We start from the raw sequence: 16,904 nt of genomic DNA, 5'->3' as shown, positions 1-16,904 counted from the left end.
AATGGTCTTATGAAACCATTCCCCTCGCCCCCTTAAAAACATGCAGCTGCGGGCCATCCATGTAACTCAACTCAGACTTCTCACACAGCCACGGAATTTGATTTACTGATGTGGACTTTTAAAAGCTGCAAATTCGGCTGAGAGAAAGAGAGGGGGAGGGGAGAAGCTCATGTGCCTTTAAAAAATTTTTGTAGCAGAAGAAGGAAGGAAGAAGACTAGCTTCCCAGTTCACCGGAGGATCTGACAGCCGACTTCCTCAACCTAGCTGCCGGAAACTCGCTGCCCGGGGCTACCTCCAGCTGCTCAATCAGCCCGCGGCGCGCAACAGATGAGTTAAACCTGAACTTTCCCGGGTAGGTCTGCTTCCCAGACCCCACGACTCCGGCAGAATAAAAATGCCCGAGCGCTTCAGTCTCTGGTCTAAGCTTTAAAAACCGCTCTCTATTGCCACATGCTAACCATCTGCGGCTGTGGAGGCCGAAAACCCTTGCATACCCCTCAGCTTTGAAGGGAGGGACCCACGTAGGCGAGGCGCTTGGAAAACTCAACAGGGTGATTCCTCCCCAGGAAGGAATATTCAAGAAAGTGCTGGTCCCCGGGGCGGAGACTGAGGCTGCCGCAGCCCTAGCGGTCCGGGGCGCCAACCTGCGAGGCGGTGGAAAGGGGAGCACGGAGGACTGCTAAAGGGCCTCTGGGGCTCCCAGGGGAAACGGGGCTCAGGGCGAGTCTCCAAAGGAGAAAGTACTGAGGCAACAGTAGTAAACTGGGGAGCACACCCCCCGCCCCCGAGCCATACCACGAGAGGGGGCAGGGACCAGACCAGCAGAGCCATCGAGAAAGGCCACGGCTGCCCAAGGACTGCAGCCTCAGTCCCCAAGGTCGGGCGAATGTCTCACCTGGGAAGTGGCACGCGAGAGCTGCGCGTTCTTCAGTACCCGGTCGCCTGCACCCGGCCGGCTACCTACTCCTTTCCCTCAGCCCGCTGGCGGCGCGACTGGGCAGCAGAGGGAGCCAGTTAGCCCTTTTATAACCTCCAGACTGCGACGGCTGCGCTGAGGAGGAGGCGACTGCAACCCTCGCTACGTGAGCTCGATCACACCAGCGGCCCGGCGTCTGCGCAGGCGCCCAGCCCCGGCCCTCTCCGCCCCTACCCGTGGCCCACGGCCCACGCCCCGGACTCCTCACCAGCCCGTGTAGTCTGAGGCCGAGAGGAGGGACCGGCGGGCGGGCCTGGGATGTAACGCGCCTGCGCGGGGCTCTCACCACGCCACCGTCTCCATGGTTACTTGGGATTTGCGCTGCTTCTTTCAACAGGTTGTTTAGAGCCTGAATTTTGGGATCAGCACCTCAATCAGGCCTGAGCGACGAAAGCACCAGCGAGGAAATGTCTTAAATGTGAGAAGAGGAACATAGAAGCGTAGAAAATAGAGCAGAAAAGAATAAGTATTGGGTGGAAAACAACACAGTATATTCTGTCTTGCTGTCTCGGCCCTGAGGCTTTTTGCTTTACCTACCTCTCTCTGTCACCTACACTCATTTTATGTGTATCTTGTTCCATCTCACATCTTTATACTTAATCAGTAGATAACGGACTACGCGCTCCGGAGATTTCTGGGTTCAATTTCTGGCTCAGTCCCATAAAACTATGGGGATTGATCTCTCTGTATCTCAGTTTCCTGCAAAATGAGAATGACAAATAGGTACCTCATAGTACCTTCCTCGTTGTGAGGATTAAATGAGATGATGTATGTAAAGCACTTAGAACATGCTTAGCACACAGAAAGGATTTGGTAATTATTAGATGGTGCTGTAGTGGTCATGTATGGATGTGAGAGTTGGACTGTGAAGAAAGCTCAGCGCCGAAGAATTGATGCTTTTAAACTGTGGTGTTGGAGAAGACTTTTGAGAGTCCCTTGGACTGCAAGGAAATCCAACCAGTCCATTCTAAAGGAGATCAGCCCTGGGATTTCTTTGGAAGGAATGATGCTAAAGCTGAAACTCCAGTACTTTGGCCACTTCATGCGAAGAGTTGACTCATTGGAAAAGACTCTGATGCTGGGAGGGATTGTGGGCAGGAGGAGAAGGGGACCACAGAGGATGAGATGGCTGGATGGTATCACTGACTCGATGGACGTGAGTCTCAATGAACTCTGGGAGATGGTGATGGACAGGGAGGCCTGGCGTGCTGCAGTTCATGGGGTCGCAAAGAGTCGGACACGACTGAGCGACTGAACTGACTGACTGAACTGAGCATATAAGAAACCCAGTCTTGTGTCTGGTCTTCGTCTAACATTTCCCTTAGCCGTTATATTCCTAAAAGAAGTCTTAACTATCTGGAAGCAGACAATGAAGGAAAAAAGACTTCTCTAAGACTTGTTAGTCATTAAACATTGTTTCTAAAGTTTTCCATGAATGATAAACGGCACAGCAATAATTAAGATTTAACTCTTATCTAGGAGGTGGGGTTGATTATACAGATAAAGAAATAATCAGAGAGGGTACTTAGGGAACATTAGGCAACTCAAAGGAAATACAGTGAAAAATATAGTGAACCACTAATCAGCGGTTCTCAGAGTGTGGTCAGGGAATTCACAGGAAAAAAAATTACTTCATACTAAAAGTTTATTTGCCTTTTTCATGCTAATGAAAGTACAGTGGGGTTTTGCAGAGACTACAGGTCCTGGGATATTGCAACAGAGTGCACACAGAAGAATGAGAATCTTCTATTAGGTCAGATATTTAAAGAGATCTGCAGAAATGTAAAATAATGCCACTCTTCTCACTAATTCTTTTTGCTCTGGAAAAGTTATTTTTTGTTAAAAAGTATTTTAACATGTACGTGCTAAGTTGCTTGAGTCATGTCTGACTCTGAACCTATATGGACTGTAGCCTGCCAGGCTTCTCTGTCCATAGGATTCTCCAGGCAAGAATACTGGAGTGGGATGCCATGCCCTCCACCAGGGGATCTTACTGACCCAGGGATCCAACCCCTGTCTCCTGCATTGGCAGGCGGGTTCTTTACCAATAGCGCCACCTGTAAACCCTGTTAACGTATAGTCAAAGTGAAAGTCACTCAGTCGTGTCCAACTCTTTGCGATCCCATGGACTATACAGTCCGTGGAATTCTCCAGACCAGAATACTGGAGTGGGTAGCCTTTCCCTTCTCCAGGGGATCTTCCCAACCCAAGGATCCAACCCAGGTCTCCCATTAACATGTAACATGTAATAAAGTGGTTACTTTATTATTGTTGTTTTTAAATGAATTAAATATTTTGCATGTTTGTTTTAACTGCTGATACAGTCAATTTTGATAGATATCCACGTAAAAGCATTTTGGAGTTCTCAATACTTTTTAGGAGCATGAAGTGGTTATGAGATCAAAGAGTTTGAGAACCACTAGTCTAAACAAAAAGCAGGGAGCCTTTGACCTAAAGGGCAAGGCAAAGATCTTTTCCTTAAATCTTGGTCTCAAGTAAAACTATAATCAGTGGTATCCACTGGCCCTATATAGAACAGAAAATCCTGAAAACTGCAATTTACCCTGTAAATAAAATGGCTCCAGACCTTGAGGCAGATTTAGTGAAGCTAAGAAAGTCTCAGCTTTAGGGGGACTTCATTTGCAGTAGCCCTGTCCAAGACCCTGGAAGGGACTTAGCAATACACTCACACAGTCTTATGCTTTTGTAAAATTTGTGAAAGTGAACATTTTACCTGCAATCTTTAGACTGCTAATTCTTTTCTCACTGATTTCCCTCCGTCACACGTCCCCTTGTCTAGTGTTGGAATGGCTAGAAGGCATTTTTATAATAACTGAAGGGAACTTCATTTAGAATACATTTGGTTTGAGTTTAGTGGGATTTATTTCTGTAATTCACAGTCACTCCCATGTATAGTTAAGCTATTTTCAGCTGTCCCAGTGTAGGAGTGGCATCCAAGAATACTCCTACCACCCATTGTTCTGACCCGCCCAGCACTGTAAAACAAAGGTAAAGGGTCAGACACTAAACGCTGAGAAATTCTTCCAATTATTGGATGTATAAATTTTTAATTAAAGATTTAGTGCTTATCAATGCTTAACCAATAAAAGTAAGTAAGTGGGTTTTTTTTTTTTTTTTTGGCAGAATTTAATTAGGATATCCATAACAAACTGGTTAGAATGTCATCAGTTTAAAGAAAACTGATGTGCCCTGAACTCTTTAAAGTCATTCAAATAACCTTATTGGGTTTTTCCCAAATGTGACAACAATCCTAAAAATTTACATGACATTATCAGAACTATGAAGCTGAAACTTCTTACTTATCCCTATCAATATCATTTGGTTGCCCAAAAAGGACACTTCATATCAAATCTACATATGACCACCCACATCATCATCCTTGCTTAGTTAAAATGAAGAGGCAAATACTTTGGGGGGTAGAAAAGACATGAATCCCCTCTGAATGGTCAAACATGGAGGTAAACCTCCATTGGCTTCCCCAGTAGCTCAGCGGTAAAGAATCTGGCTGCAATGCAGACACATAGGAGATGCAGGTTCGATCCCTGGGTGGGGAAGATGCCCTGGCAGGGGGGGCATGGCAACTCATGCCAGTATTCTTGCCTGGAGAGTCCCATGGACTGAGGAGCTTGGTGGGCTACCTAGGTCAAAAGAGTCAGACACAACTGAGCACACACGTACGTAAGCCTCCATTAAATCTCTTCTTTTACATCTGAAAATTTCATCAATCAAATATTTATTTTAAAAATACTTAAAGTCCTATATTCTTAGGAAAAGCCTATTATGTAGCCACTGTAACAGCTAATGAGCAGAAGTGATTTTAAACTCAGTTAATAGATAAATGGACACTCAACCTTGTGAACAAGCTTCTGAAAAATCACCCAGTCATTGACAGCCTCCCACTTTTAAAGTTAGCCAGACAGGAACAGCTTTACTCTCATGAACACGTCTCTGAATTGTCAACAGTCTCTCCAGCAGAGTAATCATGCTTCCACGGCTGACGTCAACCCACTTTAACCTCTGAAAGTCAGCCAATCCCTGAACTCCATCTTTCACAAAACCTAGATAAGATCAGCAGAGGGAATGTGTCAAACAAGTATAGTGTTTTTCTAACATAGAAAGTAATAAGTCAAGTTTTTACTTCACATTTTGAATGATGGTTTTTTCCCTTGACACTGAGCACTTGTGTGCCCAACAAAAAAGGCAGCCATAACAGAAGACACAGACCCTGTTATTGAAAGCATTCATACATTTGAAACAATTAGAAATTATTTGATAGAGTGAATAAATGTTGAATGTATTGTGAGGATAAGATACTACATACTTGGAGACACTGCTTTGAAAAGCATGTGCTCTCCTCACTTGCTGCAAGTAATAAGTCTTTCCTTCTCTGGAAAATAAAAAAAATAAAATAACCTTGAGAGTTAGGAGACTGAATAAAGTTAAATTTGATAAAATAGATAATGGTGGGTAGGTTCTTTAGCAGGGGTTAAGATGATGGAAGCAATATTTTAGCAATATTGTGCTATGTGAATTAGAAGAAAGTGGTATCTAGATTAGTAATCCAAGATTCACTGAGTAAATACTTGGGGAAGGCCTACCATTGTGTCCAAGACACTGTCTACTGCACTGTGGAAGATCAAACTTTAATTAAGACAGTCTCTGCTTTTAAAGAGTTTATAAACTTATTGGATAGAGTTAAAACCTGCACTTGTGGCAGTGGGAATTCATTCATCCAATAAAGATTTCCCTGCTGCTGCTGCGTCGCTTCAGTCGTGTCCGACTCTGTGTGACCCCATAGACGGCAGCCCACCAGGCTCCCCTGTCCCTGGGATTCTCCAGGCAAGAACACTGGAGTGGGTTGCCATTTCCTTCTCCAATGCATGAAAGTGAAAAGTGAAAGTGAAGACACTCAGTCGTGTCTGACTCTTAGTGACCCCATGGACTGCAGCCTACCAGGCTCCTCCATCCATGGGATTTTCCAGGCAAGAGTACTGGAGTGGGGTGCCATTGCCTTCTCCAAGATTTCCCTATATGAGCCAAATAATGCTAAGTGCTGGGAATATGTTTCCTGCTCTCATAGAACTTGGGGTCCTTTTAAGGAAATGAACAGTACACTTAAATAAATAAGTGAATAAACAAAAGTGACAAGGAAAATGACCAGATGCTATGAAGAAGAATAATGGAAAACAGTAATAGGAAAGACATAATTTAGATTCATAGCACAGGGAAAGTGTCTCTGAAGAAGTGACATAAACTGGAGACCTGAGTTAGCCAGCCAAAGTATGTAAGAACGATCTTTTTGTTCTTATTCACGTAAGAGAGAGGACAGGTTGTGTGAGAATCCTGTGGCAGGAAAAAGCTCCGTGCATTTGAGAAGAGAAAAGAAATTCAGTGTGATTGTAGAGCAATAAGCAAGGGAGAAACTGGTATGATCGGTATGCAAAGCTCAGTCAGCGGGGCCTGCTTAGTACTGGAACAAGTACAGTGGGAAAGCATTGAAGTATTTAAACAGTGCAGTAACATTATGTTATTTACCGTGAACAAAGTAAAAACACAATGTAAAAACATATGAGTTCTCTATGTCACTGGGGGTGGGATGAGCCTTGGAACAAGGAGTGATACGGACTTCCTCCTTAATCTTGAGTAAGAACATGAAAGTCAAGAGATGAGTTATTCTAGAATGCAGCTGAAACTAGAAACCACTCTAGTCACCAACATCCTGTTGCTGTGGCACCGAGGAGAGTGGCTACAGTAGGGCAGCCAGACCACCTCCACCATGTGGCCTCAACAGGGACACTCACTGTGGCAGGCAGAATAGTGGCCCCACAAAGATGCCCACATCTTAATCCTTAGAACCTATGAATATGCTATTTTACACAGCAAAAGAACTTCGCAGGTGTAAGTAAATGAAGGACCCTTATATGCGGAAACTAGCCCAGATTATCCAGTTGGGCCCAATCTGATTAAATAAATTCTTTAAGGCTGAGAACGTTTCCTTGCCCTGATCAGAGAAGGACATGAGGGTGGAAGCAAAGTGAGATATTTGATATGTTGCTGATTTGAAGATAGAGAGAGGAGTACCAGGAGTCAGGAATGTAGGAAAGTAGCAAAGAATTACCTCTAGAAAGTAGAAAAGAATTGGATTCTTCTCTAAAGCCTCCAAAAAGGGACACAGCCCTGACAATACTTTTTTTTATTTTAGCCCAATGAGAGCACTGTCAGAGTTATAACCTATAGAACCGTAGGATAATACATTTGTGTTGTTTAAGCCATCAAATTTGTGGTAATTTGTCATAGCAGCAATAAGAAACTGATTTACCTACATATATGATCACAACTGAAACAATGTCTGAAGATTATGACATTTCTCAAGGGTCAGAGTAAATTTCCCAATGTTTTCTCCTAGCGGTGAATGCAGTTATTAGGACTGACCCTTTACACCAGACAAACATTCTTGAAATCACGGAAATCATCTGAGGAAGAGGACTCCAGAAAATAAGAATGACCTTCTCTCAAAAAGCACAATAGGAGTATTAAGACCTCTAATTTTAATATGAAGAGGCATATGACCTACTCATATTTTGCTCTCAGGAAGCAAGACATGTGAATTACGTAAAAACTGTGCCATGGTCTTTAGTTTGGAAAACTGGCCAAATAGTGGTTATCAACAAACAAAATAAGGAAGTTGGGAAAGTGAGCTGAATTTGTAGAAAAAATGAAGAATTTGATTCTGAATCTTAATGGATTTGAAATGACAGGGACCATCATAGGCTACATACTTACTCTGCTAATTAATAACCAGTTTGTCAATATTAAGCAGATTTCCACAACACAACAGGAACTGATACAAGGGCTAAAATTCTGACTCTTTATCTAGCTGCAGTTCTAATTTAAAAGTAATCTGGTTTCTTTAGATTTAATTCTGCTCAACTTGAATCAAGCACATTTTAACTGTTCATATCTCTCTGCTGTTGGCTGAGAAGGCAGGGTTACCTCGCCATGGAGTTCATTCATGTTGTTCACCAACTGGTTCTAGGACTTTTCTCTTCCCAGACAGAAAGATCTGCTCTTCACATTCTCTGAAGTTAGTTGTGGCCAACTAATTTGCTTTGGTCAATGAAGGCAACATATTTGAAAGTCAGAATGTGTTTCACCATGTTCCCTTCCCTCTGTTGAAGTTACCACGGAAGCTGTATCAAGATGAAATCTTCATCAGTCTGGGTCTCTGAGTTCCTACAATGAACAGAGCCCCAAAGTTACACTGAATGTATAACTTGTCTGAAAAATAAACATTATAGAATGTTAAGTTAGAGTTGTTTATAATCATAGCATTACTCTTTTAACCTACTTACGGCTTAAACAAGGCAAGCCAAATTTTTCCTTTACAAAACTTATGACTAGAATTGTACTTATTAATTATATTTTTACCTGGAATGGACACTGTGGGTTGCCTACCTAGTATTCATTCTTCCCTTCACCAACTGTATTAAGACTTTCCAAATTATCCAGCCTTTCAGTTTAGGTGTGACTTGTACTTCTGCTTAGGATGTAAAAAACTGCAAGGAATTCTGCTTCCACCTTTACAGTGGAAAAAAAATCAGATAATCTACAAAATCGTAAATGTTCTTCAGCATATTAGACAGCACAGGTTGCAAGGCAATCAAGTAACCTGAGTTCCAAAGAGTGACGGGACACAAGTTTAGATCTTTGCAGAGTTAAGAAAAAACCCAGCAAAAATTTTAACAAATTGTTGAAGTCCCAGTGTTATCAGTTTGGAGCCTCAAGCACAAGGGGAGACTGTACTACCTGTTCTTCCCACAAGCTTAGTGGTGCTCAAATGAAAGACTGGGAGTAGGGCAGAAGAGCACAGAGCTGCACTGAATGGCGCAAACCTTTTTCCCCAGGATCTTCTGTCTCATGAAGCAAAAGCCTTAAGCCCCTGGATAAGTGGCAGGAAACCATTTGCTCCCCAGGGCACAGGTAAAGATTCCTTGTGGATGGAAAAACTATAGAACAGCCCTCTATTCTTAGGGGAGAGGCAGGAAACTCTCTTGGACCCTGGATCCTTCACTGATAACAAGCTGAGGTCTACTATTGCTGAGGGAGAGGCAGGAAACTCTTGTCCAAGACCAACCATGAAAGGCTGAGGTGGCTGCCTTTCAAGAGACTGAAAAAGTCCTATCTCCTGAGGCCCAGGCACACAGGGCCTGCCTAAGACTGAGACTGGACCAGAGGACAGAGAATCTCCACACAAACTCAGAGAGGAGAGAGGTAGAGACTGTGCTGAGGGTGTAGAGAGAGAGCTCCTCTGTGGCATAAGAATGCAGGGACAACTGAAAGTCAAGGGGGAAGCAGGAATGCAGAAAAACTCTCTGGCACCCCAGCCCCCACATTATGTAAGCACAAGGACACAGCTTCTTCCTCCTGAAGGAATTTGAAGGTTGTGCTATATAACAAAAGTAACTATAGCAACAACAAAGCCTCAGCTCAGCTCAACTCCTAATCAGACTGACAACTTGACAGAAGAGATATGTTCATTGCAAGGTGTGGGCACAATTTATCAAAAAATAATACTGTGCTACACACAATGTCCAGCATTCATTAAAAACCATTAGATACATAAAACAGTTAAAAAATCCACTGTCAGGAGATAAGGCTCTCAACAGGCATGGATTCAGAGATAAGCCAGATGTTCAAACTATCAGATAAGGACTTCCAACTAACTAGCTAAAAAAAAAAAGTTAACAACATGCATGAACAAATGGGGAATTTCAGTAGAGAGATGAAAATTACAACAAATAGATGAATTGAGGCCAACTAACAAAGAGTTTCTCAATATTAAGCAAATTGGCTAACTTGAATTTTGCTTACTCATTTATTCATTTCTTCAATAACTAGTATTATTTTAATCCTCCCCAAATTTTTAAATAAATAAAAACAGAAATAGTCAAATGAAACGCTAGGGAGGAAAATCCCATGATATTTAGAGAAAATTCTCTTGATGAAATCATTGGTTATTCAACACAGCTGAAAAAAAGATCAAGTCATCCAAACCAATAAATCAAGTGGGAAAAAAGTGAAAAACAAATAGAACATCCAAAGCTGTTGGATCAAATAATCCAACATATATGTAGCTGGAGTCTCAGAAGAAGAGAGACAAAATGGGGCTTTAGAAATATTTGCAGAGATGATAGCAGAAAACACTCCAAAAGCAATAAAATATATTAAATGCAGATCAAAGAAACTGTTCTCCAAAATCAGGGGTGGCCCCTCATCCTGATAAACCTGATTCATATCAGTAATATCACAATCTGTCTTGCCACAGTGATTGGTTTAGGGACGGGCACTTAACTCAGGCCAATTCATGTCAATTCATGACATTCCTTTGACTGCAGGAATTGTTTGGTTAGGGGATTATAACCTAAACTGACCCAAATAGAGTGAAGACCAATACTTCTGCTTCGAGGTTGAGTGGACATACTGCCTGGATAGTAACAAGAAAGTAAATAGCCCCCAAGATCTGTTAGCCATTATTTGACCATGAAGGAAGCCAACTTGAGGACAAAGACAGCTCATGAAATAGGTAAGAGGTGAGAGAAACAGAGTAAAAACCTCAATCCAGTGGTATCTGAGCCCTGAACTTCAGTTAGATGTTTTAGCTATGCAAGCTAATGAGTTCCTTTACTGTTTAAGCAAATTAAATTTGCATTTTATCAAATTTCAGTTGCAAGTAACCAAGCACATCTTAACTCATGCAGTACCCTATAGGAGTATGATTCATTGTAGAGAAGGCTCCAACTCATCTCTTAACTGTTCTCTGGTTTTGAACCAAATTTCTAATTCCCAAGGGATATGTACTCATTTTCCAAGAGGAAAACAATGATGTCAAGAGAATACTGCCTGTTACCAAGTAACTGGTAAAACTGAAAACCTATGTTAGTTAACACTTATTCATTCATTCAACAAATATTTACTGAGGATCTACTATTTCAGGAATTTTATCAGGTATTAGAAATAAGACAGGGTTTTTTCTCAATTTTCTCTGTGAACAATTTATGGATAGCATGAAAGCTGTTTCAGCCTTCATTTGCACTTCCTTTTCCATGTTCTGTTATCTTTCCTTAGCAATGTATATAACTCATTGAATATAAATAGCTTGAGTCCTAAATATTAAATATTTTCAAGTGCTATAGTTTTCAGGAGAATATCCAACAGCTATTCTGTCAAGCATGGAAAATGTATACAAAATTTTAAAATATTTTACTGAAAACAATAAGTTCCATTTCAGAAGAATGCTTCTATGTATAAACACATAGCATCTGCCTTGGCTGTCAGAAAGATTTGTAGAGCTTTGACCAGTCCAAGTATTTCTTTGACCCGATTGAGCTTGTCAGGAACTCAAACAAACCAGAGAAGAATGCCAGAAATTCTAACTTTATTTAGTGAAGCGAGATTCAAGAGTTTAGGACTTGAAATTCATTCAGTCACAGAATTATAGTATTTGTCAGGAAGAAAAACTTTTGTTCTGGAAGGAGCTCTAGTAGATTCAATGAACCCAAGTTCTTGTGCATCATTAACAGTACAGCAAGGTGTCCCTGAGTGAATCCCTTTAACTTTTATGCTGGAATTTCTTCATCCAGCAAATGAACATAATGATATTTCCCCTATCAACTATTCAAAGACATATGAGAATCAACTGAGATGGCTGTTTTGAAAGTTCTTGGGAAAGTATGAAATACTATATTAATATGAGTAATCATCATTGCATGCTGTACAAAATTGTGTGAGGTTTTGTTTTCTCGTGTGTTTTTTTTAGTCATAGAACCAATTTGGTGAATTTTATATCTGTTTTGATGACTTTGAAAATAATTATGAACAATTAATTTTAAGAAATGCAAGCAGTAAATACAAGGATGCTTAGGTCATAGTGGCTAGCCTACCAATGTGATTTAGAGTGGGGATTAGCCATACCCAGTAGTCTTAGAGTACAGGATGGCCACACCACAAAGACCAACAACATGATTTAGGGTGGGGGCTTTAGGTGAGGGAGCCCTCAGAAAATTCAGGACACCAACACTCCAAGGAGTCTCCCTGGTTGGCAACATGCTATATTTGTTGTCATGCACTGATGCTGGGAAAATAATGCATTCTGAGTCTATGAGAAATATCAATAACCTCAGATATGTAGATGACACTATCCTTACGGCAGAAAGTGAAGAAGAACTAAAGAGCCTCTTGATGAACGTGAAAGAGGAGAATGAAAAAGTTGGCTTAAAGCTCAACATTCAGAAAACGAAGATCATGGCATTGGGTTTCATCACTTCATGGCAAATAGATGGGGAAATAGTGGAAACAGTGGCTGACTTTATTTTGGGGGGCTCCAAAATCACTGCAGATGGTGATTGCAGCCATGAAATTAAAAGACACTTACTCCTTGAAAGGAAAGTTATGACCAACCTAGACAGAATATTAAAAAGCAGAGACATTACTTTGTCAACAAAGGTCCATCTAGTCAAGGCTATGGTTTTTCCAGTAGTCATGTATGGATGTGAGAGTTGGACTATAAAAATAGCTGAGCACCAAAGAATTGATGCTTTTGAACTGTGCTGTAAGAGAAGACTCTTGAGAGTCCCCTGGACTGCAAGGAGATCCAACCATTCCATCCTAAAGGAGATCAGTCCTGGGTGTTCATTGGAAGCACTGATGTTGAAACTGAAATTCCAAAACTTTGGCCACCTGATATGAAGAGCTGACTCATTTGAAAAGACCCTGATGGTGGGAAAGATTGAGGGCAGGAGGAGAAGGGGACGACAGAGGATGAGATGGTTGGATGGCATCACTGACTCAATGGACATGAGTTTGGGTGGGCTCCGGGAGTTCGTGATGGACATGGAGGCCTGGCGTGCTGCTGTTTATGGGGTCGCAAAGAGTTGGACATGACCAAGCGACTGAAGTGAATTGAACTGAATCTATGAGAAGAGAAAAATGGCAGTTCCATAGTTAGTATTTTCCCAGACTTCACCTTAATATACTTCTCCCCTCAGCTGATTTTAATCTGTATTCTTATCCTGTAATAAGCCATCGTTGTCGTTCATTCAGTCGCTCAGTCGTGTCTGACATTTTGCGACCCCGTGGAGTGCAGCACGCCAGGCTTCCTTGTCCTTCACCATCTCCCATTGCTCAGGCTCATGTCCATGAGTCAGTGAAGCCTTCCAACCATCTCATCCTCTGTAATCCCCTTCTCCTGCATTCAGTCTTTCAGAGCATCAGTGTCTTTTCCAATGAGTCAGTTCTTCTCATCATTTGGCCGAAGTATTGGAGCTTCAGCATCAGTCCTTCCAATGAATATTCAAGATTGATTCCCTTTAGGATTGACTGGTTTGACCTCCTTGCTGTCCAAGGGACTCTCAAGAGTCTTCTCCAACACTGCAGTTCAAAAGCATCAATTCTTCAGTGCACAGCCTTCTTCATGGTCCAACTCTCACATCCATACATGATTACTGGAAAAACCATAGCTTTGACTATATGGATTTTTGTTGGCAAAGTAACATCTCTGCTTTTTAATATGCTGTCTAGTGTCTTTTCATCTCAAGGCTGCAGTGACCACCTGCAGTGATTTTGGAGGCCAAGAAGATAAAGTCTGTCACTGTTTCCATTGTTTCCCCATCTATTTGCCATGAAGTGATGGGACCGGATGCCGTGATCTTCATTTTTTGAACGTTCACTTTAAAGCCAGCTTTTCACTCTCCTCTTTCACCTTCATCAAGATGTTCTTTAGTTTTTCTTCGCTTTGTACCATAAGGGTGATCTCATCTGCATATCTGAGGTTATTGATATTTCTCCCAGCAATCTTGATTCCAGCTTAAGGGTCATCCAGCCCAGCATTTTGCATGATGTATTCTGCATGGAAGTTAAATAAGCAGTGTGACAATATACAGCCTTGACGTACTCCTTTCCCAATTGGAACCAGTCTATTGTTCCATGTACAGTTCTAACTGTTGCTTCTTGACCTGCATACAGGTTTCTCAGGAGGCAGGTAGGGTAGTCTGGTATTCCCATCTCTTTAAGTATTTTCCACAGTTTGTGTGACCCACACAGTCAAAGGCTTTGGCGTAATCAATAAAGCAGAAGTAGATGTTTTTCTCGGAGAAGGCAATGGCAACCCACTCCAGTACTCTTGCCTGGAAAACCCCATGGACAGAGGAGCCTGGTGGGCTGCAATCCACGGGGTCGCTAGGAGTAGGACACGACTGAGTGACTTCACTTTCACTTTTCACTTTCATGCATTGGAGAAGGAAATGGCAACCCACTCCAGTGTTCTTGCCTGGAGAATCCCAGGGATTGGGGGAGCCTGGTAGCCGCTGTCTCTGGGGTCGCACAGAGTCGGACATGACTGAAGCAACTTAGAAGCAGCAGCAGCAGCAGATGTTTTTCTGGAACTCTTGCTTTTTCGATGACCCAGCAGCTGTTGGCTATTTGATCTCTGGCTCCTCTGCCTTTTCTAAAGCCAGCTTGAACATCGGGAAGTTCTTGGCTCATGTACTGTTGAAGCCTAGCTTGGAGAATTCTGAGCATTTCTTTGCTAGTGTGTGAGATGAGAGCAATGGCACCCCACTCCAGTACTCTTGCCTGAAAAATCCCATGGACGGAGGAGCCTGGTAGGCTGCAGTCCGTGGGGTCGCTAAGAGTAGGGCACGACTAAGTGACTCCACTTTGACTTTTCACTTTCATGCATTGGAGAAGGAAATGGCAACCCACTCCAGTGTTCTTGCCTTGAGAATCCCAGGGATGGGGGAGCCTGGTGGGCTGCCATCTATTGGGTCACACAGAGTTGGACACGACTGAAGTGACTTAGTAGCTTAGCAACAGAGATGAGAGCAATTCTGTGGTAGTTCGAACATTCTTTGGTATTACCTTTTTTGGGGATTGGGTGAAAGCAGACCTTTTCCAGTCCTAAGGCCACTGCTGAGTTTTCCAGATTTGCTGACATCCTGACAGCAGCACTTTCACAGCATCATCTTTTAGGATTGGAAATAGTTCAGCTGGAATTCCATCACCTCCACTAGCTTTGTTCGTAGTGACGCTTACTAAGGCCCACTTGACTTTGCGTTCCAGGAGGTCTGGCTCTAGGTGAATGATCATACCATCGTGGTTATCTGGGTCATGAAGATCTTTTTTGTACAGTTCTTCTGTGTATTCTTGCCACCTCTTCTTAATGTCTTCTGTTTCTGTTATGTCCATACAATTTCTGTCCTTTATTGTGCCCATTTTTGCATGAAATATTCCCTTGGCATCTCTAATTTTCTTGAAGAGATCTCTAGTCTTTCCCATTCTATTGTCTTCCTCTATTTCTTTGCACTGATCACTTAGGAAGGCTTTCTTATCTCTCCTTGCTGTTCTTTGGAACTCTGCATTCAGATGGGTATATCTTTCCCTTTATCCTTTGCCTTTTGCTTCTCTTCTTTTCTTAGCTATTTGTAAGACCTCCTCAGACAACCATTTTAGTAATAAGGAGTTCATGATCTGAGACACAGTCAGCTTGTTTTTGCTGTCTGTAGAGCTTCTCCATCTTTGACTGCAAAGAATATAATCAATCTGATTTTGGGATTGACCATCTGGTGACATCCATGTGTAGAGTTGCAGGGGTCCAGCCCTGGCTGATCCAGGGTATTCGAAGGAGAGACGGCCTAGGCGACTATTTATTTATTTATTCATCAAAGATATAAAGAATAATAGAATGAGGATAGCTCATTGGAAAATTCAGTGGAGAAAAGAAGCTGAGTAGCTTGGTTTACACGGAAAATCAATATAACCCGTGATACCAGGTTAGCTCTGACCACGGAGGCCACAGGCACCCTCTCGAATAGCGGAAGGTGCCCCACCTTAGACACCTTCTCGAGTGGGTCTTAGAAGCCCAGGCAAATAAATGGTCGCAGAGGATATCCACGCTCCAGATGGAGACTCAGCTGGAAGTTGAAGGGAAGAATGACATGGGGAGACCAAGCGTTGGTGAGCAAGGCCCGTAGCTTTATTTTTAACAGGGGCTTATATACCTTAAGTTACACATAGAGGATAATAGGGGATGCAAAGTCAGCAGTTTTTGATCCTTATCAAAAACCAGGGTTTCTTTCCTGCAAATTTATCATATACAAATGGTTTAGGTGATTTACATCATCTTCTGGCCAGAAGGCCTATTAACATTTTATGACTCTTGACAAGGACTTATCAACAAAGACTTATTTTCTCTAGGAGTAATTATTTTAAGGTTTGGCGCCATCTTCCGAAGATAAAATTGCATTCCTATGGACGGATGTGTAATGGGTTTACAACAAAGGAAAGAATTTATTACCTTAAGGGTCTAAAGTTACTAACACCAAGGCCACTACTTATTTTTTCTACATACCAACTATATTAATTAATACACATTCAAGGATACAATTCAGGGGATGTGGAAACTTGGCAACAAGCATTGGCTCATCAATAAAATCTTTTACTAGTTTTATTCTGACAGTTTCTAACTCTCTGAGAGGCTCTAAGCTATTTGAATATCTTAAGCTTCCCGTGCCTTTAGAGGCTGGGAGACTGTAAACAATCGAATGCGTAGCTGTAGGAGTCCGGGTAAACTTGTCAGGTGAGTTAGCCATCTGAGGGGTTTGGATTTAAACACTCCTAGTTGCCCAGGAACTTTATTAATTGGAGCTGTAAGTTAACTCTTTGACAGAGAGAGCGAGATGGTGGTGGGGGACAGCCCCCAGTAAAGTCAGAGGTGAGAGCACAAAGCAATAAAGTAGGCAGACTCTGGTTTTTTTGGGGGGGTAGATGCTCGAGAATATCCAGGGGGACTCCTGAGGCTCGATCCCGCCTTTGCGTATGCCAAGCCTCCTTCCTCATGACCTTTGTCACGAG

General features: G+C 42.3%; 1 protein-coding gene across 10 annotated transcripts in view; it reads right to left on the bottom strand.

Moving 5' to 3' along the window:
• The window catches only part of P4HA1 (prolyl 4-hydroxylase subunit alpha 1), a 100,307-nt gene extending 99,307 nt beyond the window's left edge, over positions 1 to 1,000 (bottom strand). For all 10 annotated transcript variants that reach the window (XR_015156834.1, XR_015156836.1, XR_015156831.1 and 7 more), the window contains exon 1: positions 897 to 1,000. The gene's annotated coding sequence lies outside the window, so the exon portion shown is untranslated. The remainder of the gene's footprint in view (positions 1 to 896) is intronic.
• Positions 1,001 to 16,904: the final 15,904 nt, after the last annotated feature.

This window comes from Bos grunniens, chromosome 28 (genome assembly GCF_055505025.1).
Source record: "Bos grunniens cultivar Pamir isolate PY7600 chromosome 28, Bosgru_T2T1.0, whole genome shotgun sequence".
NCBI classification, from domain to species: Eukaryota; Metazoa; Chordata; class Mammalia; order Artiodactyla; family Bovidae; genus Bos; species Bos grunniens.
This window is presented reverse-complemented; position numbering and strand designations above follow the sequence as displayed.